Source organism: Saccoglossus kowalevskii, chromosome 16 (genome assembly GCF_978046115.1).
Source record: "Saccoglossus kowalevskii chromosome 16, keSacKowa6.1, whole genome shotgun sequence".
NCBI classification, from domain to species: domain Eukaryota; kingdom Metazoa; phylum Hemichordata; class Enteropneusta; family Harrimaniidae; genus Saccoglossus; species Saccoglossus kowalevskii.
Window position 1 is genome coordinate 16,291,537 of NC_140656.1, and position 12,461 is coordinate 16,303,997.

The 12,461-nt window shown below is 35.0% G+C and overlaps 1 long non-coding RNA gene across 1 annotated transcript; it reads right to left on the minus strand.

Moving 5' to 3' along the window:
* Positions 1–1,314: 1,314 nt before the first annotated feature.
* LOC144352000 (uncharacterized) lies at positions 1,315–7,304 on the minus strand. The gene is made up of 5 exons (XR_014926689.1): positions 7,234–7,304; positions 6,944–7,005; positions 6,653–6,752; positions 6,318–6,397; positions 1,315–1,523 (listed from the first exon to the last, which is right to left on the minus strand). It is a non-coding gene; the product is annotated as an uncharacterized LOC144352000 (long non-coding RNA).
* Between the last annotated feature and the right edge of the window lie 5,157 nt (positions 7,305–12,461).

Consider the following 12,461-nt stretch of genomic DNA (forward strand, 5'->3'; position numbering starts at 1 on the left):
ATCTGCGGACCCACAGAGCATGACTTCCCCAACCCCACGATAACTAGATGGTCCTCGTCGCATGGACGGACAAACAACAATATGCCTCTTATCGATATTGAATTTAACATGTATAATGAATACAACTCACTTATGTTTTAGATACCTAAGTAACTGTCGCATTGAGCACATTGAGCACGGAGCATTTGAAGGTCTTAACAGACTAATGAATTTGTGAGTATAGCAAACTAGCCAGAATATCTGAATTCACATAATATAGTCGGTAAATGTTAGTATTTAATTTTCGATAACTCATTGTAATATATATTATAGGAATATACAGAACAACCATATACAACAAGTCAACGGTGATCCATTTCGACAACTAAATGAACTGCACATCCTGTAAGTTATGAATACTATATTCAAAACGCTGACCATAGTGAGAAAATATAGCTGTTGACGATGTTGATGTACAGATACAATAATGTATGTAAAATTTAATAAAGACTTTTACTTAGTAACCAATAAGTAATTGTCATTTTCTTCTTAATAGGTTTGGTGACCAGTATGTTTTCTGTTGCATGGTGGGTTACGAAAAAGGCAAAATCAAGAAGTGTTTACCGAAAGCAGATGTGTTTTCATCTTGTGACGGATTGCTACATCATACAGGAATGAGATTCATTGCCTGGACCATTGGCTTATCTGTCATACTAGCAAATATATGTTCATTTATATTAAGATTTAACACCAAACGTCAGTCAGCAGAAGGTTTTTTCTTGTTGGCTCTACCAATTTCGGACTTTTTCCTAGGATCATATATTTTACTAATTGCTTCTATAGACGCATATTATGGGGAACAATATATTGCAAACAGCATAAATTGGAATAACAGTAATTTGTGTATTTTTGCAGGGATCACTGCAATAGTTACAAGTCAATCTTCGTTATATATAGTTGCATTAATGAGTATTGATCGATGCCTTGTCATCGCAATTTCATTTGGACGTGTCCGAATGGGAAGAAAGTTGGCCGTTCTTTTTACTGCTATTGGTGTATCAGCTATATTATTTTTTGCAATACTACCTGTGTGTGGTCTATCATATTTTGGAGAGGGTTTCTATGGCCGGAACCGCGTATGTTTGCCAACTCATCTACGACATGATCGACCACCTGGTTGGGAATATTCTGTCGCATTTTTTGTAGTGCTAAACCTTGTATGTGCCCTTACGGTACTGATTTCCTATATAATCATAGTTCTTAAGAAAAACCGAGTTGGTAGGAAAGTCCAACACAGCCGCAAATCAGGTGTAAACATTAAAGCAATCACAACTATTGTGCTTATTATATTATCTGCTTTATTGCCATGGTTTCTTATTAATATTGCAAGTTTTATGACAATATATGGGATCGAAATATCGGGTATTATATCACCATGGATTACTGTTACTGTGATACCGCTCTCTGCTATAATGAACCCAATACTTTACACTATTTCGTCACACAAGTACCGCATTAGTATCATTGATGAGATGAAAAATATCCTAGATGAAAGAAAGAAAAAATACAGAGTTGGTATGTACATTAAATGACATACAATACGTCATTGATTTTTTGACAGTGGCATAGTGATGAATTAAAAAAATTGCTGATCGCATCTCCAACATCTCGTTTCACATGGTTTTTTTTATCGTATTTACAGGAGAAGTGTTTAAAGATAGTATTATAAATATTGTATCTAATACACGGATCTGCTGGGAAGAATATTTTCAGAAGAATAACATTGTAACAAAATTCAAGATGGAGAACTATAAACATTGGAGAGTCATGGACAACAGAGACATTGAAAACATGGTTAATGATATGAATATAGCAGCAAGTTTATTACATAAAGATAATCTGTGCCATGGCAATATCACTGACGCCACTGTTTGCATTGATGAACATTACACTGTAAGCGCTATTTTCACTGTCATTGCTTTATTCTTGTTAATCACCGCCAAAATGAGTTATTTGTGTCTCTTTTCATTAATTTATGATAGTACGGCACTTTAGTAACATGTTTTTTTATGCTATGGAACGTGTTTGTATATTGTTGAGTGTTACATGATTGTGCTATTTGTATATATACTAATGCCATTGAACATGTTATAAGCGTATTAACAGAATATCAATATATTATGACAGCCAATATATTTGTCAACAACTATCCGCATTATAATTGAAACAAATTGTCCTCCTTGCTGGCTAATTTATTTGTATGAAGTTGATTTTTTCGATAAAAAATAGTTAAAAAGAACATGCACGAACAGGCACGAAGAAACTCGAATATAACTTAGCTACACAAGCAATATGTCATTCTCTCCTACCATGGAATATATATATATATATATTGTGTTTAAGACACTGTATTTTTACCTCACATTCAAATAATTGTATGATGTTTAAGAACTATTAAATATTGTTTATGTTGATAGTGTATGTTTGGAGCATTTCTGTTAGTGCCATCTACAATGGATGCAGTTTTCCAGGATGAAACCCTCATTCAAGGCGAAGAAATGGAGGCAGTGAATAGTTCTGAATTAATACTGAGAGACAAACAACATATACAAGATTTAATTACTTTCATTCATTCAAAAACAAAACAAAGACGTGAACCATAATGTTGTAAATGTCATCATAATCATGGATTGGAAATAATTGGCAATATATTATATGTGTAAACACTTCATTATGTCGTTTTAAAGAAAATACATCATTGCAATCTATAGTTTTGCATTGGATATACATGATACAAGTATTTATATTTACTAAGGGCAATAGCATCTAGAATTGGGCTTGGCAAACAAGTTCAAGCCCAGAAAAATAGTAATAGTTGCAAATCATTACATTGTCTTATTGTGAATGTGGCTTGAACTTGTTAACAATAAATTCAGTTTGGTTTGTGTGAGATGTTATTCAAAGTTATGTTGTTTGTAACAGAATGTGTTGGAAAGATGTTGTGAATGCAGAATCAAGGAATCAAGTGTTTCGATCAAAATCAAGCTAGGAGTTCTGGGGAGCTGCTTTGTCCTCCGGGGAGCTTCCGAGCAACATGCAAATGTATGCAAGTATATTCATGAGCTGAAAAATCAGTGTGACGCCTCGTTTTCGCCAGACTGAAAACTTATTATTAACCCCAAAAGAACTGCTGTATAAAAAAGGACAATTTAAACATAAATACATAAACGTTTGTACATTTTAGGAAATTGTAGCAAGGTTTCTGCTGACTTATTACTTACTAGTATTACAAATAGTCGATTTCACAAAATTGCTGACCGTAAATATTTGCTGTGCCAAGTAGCTTTGACATAGGACGTCTTGCGTTATAGCTACACTGGTTTTAATATAAATAATTATTTCCAAATACTAAAAAATCGCAGTGAAATAAAATCTCATGCTTTGCCAACAAAAAGGAACTATGCGCCCCTGCAAATTCTGGGTCTAAAGTTCAAATAAGTGTCAGCGACTTTCTCCAAGTCACGTAATAATACTGTCCCCCTGCGGCAATTTCACACAATTATGGGACGTAAATATTTGTCACAGTGCATTGTTGACGTAAAAAACGTCGGATGACTTGCGTTATAATATTTTGGTCTGATTTGAATACAAATATTAGTTTCCAATCTGAATCAATTTCTATTAATTGTTATTAACACGGGTAGCTACTTTTTCTACATTACTGGTTGAACCTGTTCGTACTCGGACAAACAAAGGCCGTTTCCAGATGACCTCATTAATAGCTAATTATTGAAATCAGCTGCTTGGAACTCTTCGGAGGACATGGTCGCTCCTCGGGATTAAAACCGTTTGTTTGTGATCACCTCCCTTATTTAGGAAATCAATCATTTCATGGATGCTAAAATTGGTTAGCAGCATGGTCACACCCATGACGTATACAGCTTGTTTAGTGTTTTCGAATCTTGGTGAAATTCAGAAATAGATAACTTTGTGTCTCTCACATCAGTGAGCAATGATTCGACAGAGTTACTGTCCAACGATTTCAGTGGTCTAAAAACATAAGGTGCAATGTCCGATTTGCTAAGTTTCTTTGTTTCATTTTTTTTTTTCTGTTTTTTCAAAACTCCATCTTCATTCAGAGTAAATATGTCCATCAGGATAGTGTATGTCGTCTTCTCGTCCAATGAAAAATAAAGAAATATGTATTATTGATTCAATCTAAAACTAGTCTGACCTTTGTTTGTGCATTGGTGTAGGTGTCCCAGCCACTTCTAAAACATGGATACAATGGTAGTAATGGGGGTTATTGGGCGAGTAAGTTTGAGAAAACCAATGAACGAAAACGACAAATATTCGTAAAAATATTGAAGATTTAATTCGTCAGGAAATGTGCCAAAATTTACATAAGTTTTCAGTGAAGCTTATTCTTTGTCAATATTGCCCTTCACACCTTTCCCATCATTGAAATTCTGGCAAGTAAAGTTCGTAGCACTGGCATTGGAGAAACAACTAATATAAGATGAGGTCGGGTCCAAATTTGAAGACTGATAGTAGAATATGTCTTAACATGTGGCATTGATTTATGTATTTATAGCAGTCTATCAAAAATAGTGATTAAAATGATGATTGTGCTTTTTCTCTGATGTTTAGACCATTGTATTCATAATAATCAATACTTTAGGTAATAAAACAATATGTTACATATATTTTATTGTCATCGTTGTTATATAATATATCAGTCTCCACCTTGGTTCAACATGAATGTTGGAATGTCATAACAAATCTACCTCCAGATTGTCAAAGCGCTGACATAGTCTGCTGATGTTGACATTCCACCCAACTTCTGATCTCGAAAATTGTCGAAATGCAGACACAAGTCTATTTTGTCAATGACACCTTCTGATTTGATGTATTGTTCACCTTTTCCTTGAAAAAAATATATGTCCTCTTTGGTTGGATTGTATTCAATAATTTGTGGGATATATTTACAGAAATAACTGCATAATAAACAACTTGTCTTATTTTGGGTAAATTTATATTTTGTTAATTTAAACAATGGAATATTTCAAAGAAAAATTGTATTCAAAATGTGTATTATTCTTCAACATACAGTTATGATTTTTCTGCTCATAAAAACAAGGACACATGATCCATACTATTGCCTGTGCAATATAATTGCCCATTTAGAAGAAAAAGATAATTTTTTTTTTCAGCTAGCTTCATTGATAATTTCATAAATATTTGAAATAGTGTGTTAGAAATACAACAAGATTTGTTCAAAACAGTATTCTTATATGAACATCAGTTTGTTAGATTTTTTGCTAGATTTTCGTATAAAAATTGGAAAACATCTCAATTTCGTCAAGTGGAACATGTGTGTTAACATAACAACGCGTTTACCCAGGCTTATCCTGCACAGGTTGGTAGACTCGCAATGGGTCGGAACTATCAACCGTGCGATTGATGCCCTGTTAGCTTGGCTTATCCAGCTGCGGAATTAGTATAGACAGCGTTTATTGTCATTGCTAATTAATATTCTTTTATTTCTTGATTGTGCAAGACGAACGCGCTCAAGGCCAGTCGATTTGGCAGCTAGCCCATGTTTCAAATTAATGCCCGGCCATTACGTGATGATATACTGATAGATGCAGCACAGTGGGCAGTGAATCTGTGCCGTGAAATCAACATTACTCAAAGACCTATGTTTTGAAACAAAGCGTGGTTTGCTGGTCTTGGTCTTTGCTCTACACGTACATTGTTAAAGTAGCGTGACAATACGGTTAGTTTGTTGTATTCTGACGGGTAATATGAACACCTGTGACAGTGAGTCGTACATTTTTATCACACATTTATCAATATGAACTACCTGAAAAGAGAACTCATTCAACCTCGTACATGTTGTTGCAATATTGCCTACAAAGGCGTGAAAACAATAGATATGTGAATCAACAATCCATCACCCACGCGTGGAAAACACCTGCTACCATTAGAAATTGTAGTAATAATCGCATTGCCACAAAATACAGATGAAAGTAAACCACACACATACCACAATACACGTAGAAAACTCCACTTCAAATATAATATGCTACCACTACTGAATTGTTTTCAAAATCACCAATGAACAGTCTTTTATTTTATTAATCATTCTTTTCACATTTTCAAACAAAAACACTTATTATTTGTTAAGTGGATATATTATCATAGATTTTTAGCATACCCGGAGCTAAAGATTTGCCAATATCATGTACTAATAGTATTTTTGTTATACAAAACATTGTGTATGAACTCAAAAACAATTGGCATGTATATGCTAAAAACCTGAGCGAGAAACTTACGGCTAGTATCCAGTGGCCTCCTGCTTTTCTCGGGCGTGTATGGGTATGAACAACTTATGAAGATCGAACAATTTCGACTTCTGTGAAAAAATAATAATGTTAATTAATAAATTGTAAAGCTAAGTATAAACAAATTGATGGAAGGGCTGATGTATTATTTCCGATTATCCGCATGATTTTCTTCCGGAAACCAGTAAACTACATTTAACAACATTAACTGTAAGAAATAACAGACTACACCACGAATGTAATCCTATCGAAAAATATTTTCAATTACATGATTTAAAATAAGTTGCCATACAAATAACAAACGATGTTGCGTAAATGTTCCTCACCTGTGTTGTATAGCTATCATAGGTCTTGTTGGATACGACTGTGGGTAACAACAACGTGCTACTAACACCTATTTCGTTGGAATGTGCAATACAATTGTTGCTGTTCAATAAAAGAATATAACTAGAATAGCAATGCGAAGTAATCAATACCAAACTACAATGTGAACTCTGAACTAGAGGTGTTTAATATGTTGCGCTTTGCCTCATCCGGTAATGATTTCATTGTCAATTTTGTATACGCATTATTAATCTGCAGCCTCACAGATTGACTATATATGGGTTATACCATACCTAATCATTTGATTCACTCGCTTGTAAAAGTTTCCAGTTTTCGGCTGACATACAGGAGGTGTCTGAAATTTAAATGCATATACTATGTATTACTATAATATCAAAATAAACAAGTTAGTATGTTTGGCTGATCATATCAATAACAAACCATTTGATTGCCACAGAATTACTTCGCATAATTGCTTCCCATGACTCGAACGAGCACAATCGCTGTAAGAGGAACGTTTGTCCTCGGGTATGTCACATTCATTACATATAAGTGAAATACAAACATGACTACTGCAACTCACCAAATGTTTGACATTGTCCAGAACCTACATTCTTATTGACACCATCTTTAATTACAATGCCATTTTCAGTGACACTGAAAATATGATTGAAAATAATGTTAGAGACACCACATAATTTATTCAATCAGTTATGTTTTAGTGAAATCAATGCCCTGGAGTAATATTAACGTATTTTGATAACATAAAGCTCTCATTACCTAATATGTATTGGCAACAAATACTTTCAAAAATTACCGTTCTTTTTGTCACTTTCCCTTTATTTCAAGTGTCTGTCGACCATCTCAACACTGGGTAACTACATTTTATTAAAAGCATAGCAAATATAATTGGAATGAAGTGTTAAGAAAATGACAATCTCTTCTCTGGTGGATCCTTTCATAGATTGTATCTACTGAAAAAATACAATCAACACCAATAAGTTTTGAACAATATTGGAATATAAATAGTTAAGCTGAGTAATTAAATACATACTCACCAACTGCAGGATGACCGACATGAAATGTAAATGTGGAATGAATCTCAGATGCATAGTTTCATTATCTATGGTTTGTGGTGGGTAAAGTTTGTGCAACGATCTTAATCTTTCTTTTCAACATTATTGCTACTACCGTGAGCATTATATGGTCACCTCACGTATCGAGCTTTCGCATTTTGTTAATATATTGTTCCCAATTTATTCCATATCCTGTAAATCTGCATTCACGATTTCCTGCATATAAATATAAAAGTGCATATTGTCTAGTGTTCTATGGAACAAGGCAATTGTTAACATTTGCATGACATGGCCAATAAACACAGTTAAAACGAATACAACGCCTCTTGCGCATTCACATTTGTAGACATTTTCGCCCATAACTTATTACATTTAAGCTGTCATTGACCATCAAATATATTGTATCAAAACCTAACCTGAAGATTATCTGTTGAACTGACCATAAAGTCAATAATCATTTGATGCAAAGTAAGGGAATAGATAGTATCCAGTGGCAGGTTAAACTTTAGGCATATTTGATGACTCGGGCATGGAACAGATAATTTCCATCTCCCGGTGTTGGAGTAGTTGACATTTTTAAAACTTCTTTCTACAAGGCACTCTAGAATCAGTTCTCACTTTCAAAACTTTTGGACCAGCAAGTAATAAGCCTGCCGAATGACCTGCAACGATCAAAACTGCTTCTTTTTTTGCGTTGCTACCCAAGACTAACAAATACCTCAGAACACTGTCGGGGTAAAATCTAATTGGGATTTGTGGTGTAATGGTTAGTCTGTGGTTGACTGCAGTCCTCTTACACCGGCCAATACCTTTTAAAGACAGATGACAAATGCCACTTTCAGACATGGGGTGAGGAATGTGCCAGCCATCTGACAAGACAGCACACAGACGAAGGACTGTAGGATCAATTGGAATATGAGTATAGAGAAGTAGGCCCTGCAATTGATTGCATAGAAGCTTTTTGTGAATGGTGCGAATGTATGACCTCTGTAAAAGACAAATCTAACTCTGCCTCAAACTGCATGATCTATGATCTGATTTAAACTGAGTTTCCATGTGGGAACGTGCTTTCTCTGTGAATAGTGTAGTTGTGGGGGTGGCTTGACATTGGAATAAACTTGGCATAAAGCACTAAAGCAATGGAATAATTGCACCGAACTTACACGCTCCTCATTAAAAGTCTAAACAGATCGGGCGTTGTATTTGCTATCTATAGAAACGAGTGTTCTGGTAGGTGAATAGGATTTGAAATTTGAACCAGCAGCCTTTACACTAGAATTGGAGATGGCGAGTCTGACCCGCATAATGATTATCATAATGTGTAGAATATCACTTCCCAAGGTAAATTTATATTGACGATCATATAGTATAGTACTGGCGTTCATGTATCGTATTTAGAGAAAAACGGAGATCTTTTTTGTGAACTTCAAATAATTTAGGATAAAAACAATTTAAATGTGCCTGTCATTATATACATAATACTAGTGTTTGTTCAAAATCTTGAAACCGGGTTTAATTTTTTTATTAATTGTGTTTTTTTTTATGCTGACTCTAGTTTAGTTGTGGAGAAGGGCAAATGTTTCTCACCTTTATGCAAATGCATATTAATGAGAGGTTCTAAGTCTGCTCAGGCGTAATGATAGTTGAGTACATTAGTTGTGTTTAGAACAGCTAATTTTCTGTTTATTTTCTAAGTAAATTCAATATATTGTGAACAAGTGAGTTGCTTTAACATAGTTCATACATGCCTGAGGAACAGTTGATAAGTGGCATTTAACACAAATTAAAACCTTGTTGTGTTAGTGAGCATTTCACAGGCCTTTAACTATACTGCACAAATATTAAGATATTACACTCGCTGTATCCATCAATGTCACAGCATTTCTGAATTCGCCTCTTTTATTGTGCTTTATAGCTAGCCTTTTCTGCTGTTTCGTGTTTGAGCATGTGTTAAAATTATCATCGTCAGTGTATTTGGCAAGTTTTCTTTGGCAGCAGTCTGTTCTGATCTCCAAGTAATTCACATGTAGCCATTGATCTCTAAAATGATAAATAAGCCACTGTAAATAACATAATGTATCATTGAAAATTTAAAATATTTGAAACAATTTATTAAATCTTTTTTGACATGATAGAGGGTCTGGTTTTCTGATCAGTAACACACAGCACTTCCATGTCAATTTTTAATATGCCTACAAAGCAAGGGCAAATTATGTGTGAATGGAACCTCTAATAGTGTTGTATTATCTTCCACACAGTAGTTACTCTATTATTAGTACTGAAAGTAATCTGTTTCAGTATTATGACTAGGTCAGTTCGACAACAGAGCTACTAATATTTTATTGAAAGAACATATAAATACAATTCATCACATTTCTCTGAAGAAATATTAATGGTTCTCCAGTTGATGAAGGTACACTCCATTCATCAAGTCAGATGCAACTAATAGAGCGCATGATGCAGCATCAGTGTGAAACTATGAAAGCTATGTGTTCATAAAAAAACTTTCAAGTTAATGTGGTAGAAAGATCTACAGATGACAACGTCAGACTTTCTCACTTGATCCAGCATTGTACTGGAATAGCAAAGCAAGCTATTCAAAATTTGTCATACTTCCACCTGTCCAGGGTTACCAAGATTGTTAAATCTTACAAAGAAACTTTGAACAAAAACACAACATCGTACATGCAATAATAGACAAGATCGTGAGGGGTCAGCAGATAAGGCTCAAGAAGTTGATAAGCTTTTGCAATTGGCACGAAATATAAAGAATTGCCATTTGTGTTCTGAACAAATGAATTTCAAAGCAGATATTAACTCGGTGGACACACTCGAGAAAGTCATTAAACGTTTACCAGTATATATGCAAGCCGACTGGGCAAGGGAAGCTGGTAAACTAATTAGTTTTGGAGTTGAACCTGAATTTCTCCACTTGACACAATTCCTAGAAAGGAAGTCAGACATAGCTAATACAAGGTTTGGAAAATTGGTTGGGTCTAAGCCAGATGGGGTCAAGGACACCAGATTCAGGTAAACGATAAAGTAGTTCAATTGACTGCAAAAGTCACTACATTAGCAACACAGCAGCTTGAGGATGAATCACATTCTAAAAAGAAATCTTACACTACAAATACAGAGATATATAATACTAAAAGTGAGAGTAAGCCCGAATGCATATATTGCAAGGGTAATCACAAGTAGCAAAGATGCCGTAGATTTTTCTACAAAACATTTCAAGGCAAGAAAGACTTTGTCAGAGTGGAAATTTCTGTCCGGTGACTGGTTGTGGCAGACGCCATCATCCCTTGCTGCATCCTTTAACATCTTCATTGCCAACAAGTAAAACACCTCTAGTAGAACGACCAAATACAAATCAGCAATCAGTTAATTATAATGACACTGTTACTGGTGGTATGCGTGATCCAATATCTAGTGATGAGGCTAGTGGCAAGGCACGCTGTGGTGCAGTAAGAATTAATTAACCACGTATTGCCCTGCAAGTTATTCCTGTCAAAGTTGGTGCACCAAGTGGGGTACCAAAAATTGAGACCTATGCATTTTTAGATAATGGTTCTGATTCTACAATTTGCCTGAATAGTCTAGTGGATAAGTCAGTTAGATGGTAAGCCTATCAGTTATACCCTATGAACATTAAATGATATAAAGAAGAATGGACGTGAAGTGCAGCTACATGTGGAATCTCTACATTCAAACCAAGTTGTGTACTTAGACAAAGTATGGACAACTGATAATTTGCCTATAGCTAAGAAAAGTATTTCAACAATGAAAGACGTCGCGAGATGGTGTCATTTGCATAACATTGACTTGTTAGAGATAGAAAATAAACAGGTTACAATCTTGATTGGTAACGATGTGCCAGAAGCACATTGGGTTTTGGAGGAAAGACATAGTAAGAGAAAACAACCATATGCCATACGTACAATATTAGGTTGGTGAGTTATTGATCCAATGGGTGAAAAAGGAAGACATAATTCAAGTCGCATTACAGAGTCCTGTATAAATTTTACTGAGGTAGATCAAGCCATTAATTGTGTTTTCCCCACTTCAGACTTTTAGGGTCTATCACGTCACAACGTCAAAGTATGTATAATGCCGATTTTAGTGAATCTGTGGTCGACACAAAAGAAAGACAGGAAAGCAAATGCTATAATGGATAACTCTGTTAGTCTTTAAGATGGACACTATCAGTTGACACTGTCATAGCGATACGATGACCCATGTTTATGATACCAACATAAATGAGATGTTCCTGTATTTAGTATAACGGAACTGTACCCTCAACGGCCAGTTTGGGTCACCTTGCACTTTGAATTATGTAGTTTGGTAAATGATGCTTTTTGGGCTGAACGAAAGTACTACGATTTACTGATAATGTTGTTTTATTACTGAAGTTCTGATGTGTTATTTGTGATTTACGATGGTTATTTCATAAAAGTGCTGCCCCATTTCATGATGTATTTCTATTAGTTAAGTTAGGAAGGCGATCGATTGCTCACACTCTCTACAAATGTTGACTGAGCATATGTGAATGATCGATTTCGTCCAGTCAACAGAGAACACTTGGTACTGTTATTGAAGGCGTTTTCAAGGGGAATTATAATTTAGTAACCACTGTAAAATGGCGTTTTTCCAATCTCTACTCGAACCAAGCTGAATTGAACTAACGCGCAAGACCCGGTTTCCATGCGAAACGAGATGGCGGCGCCCGTGAAGT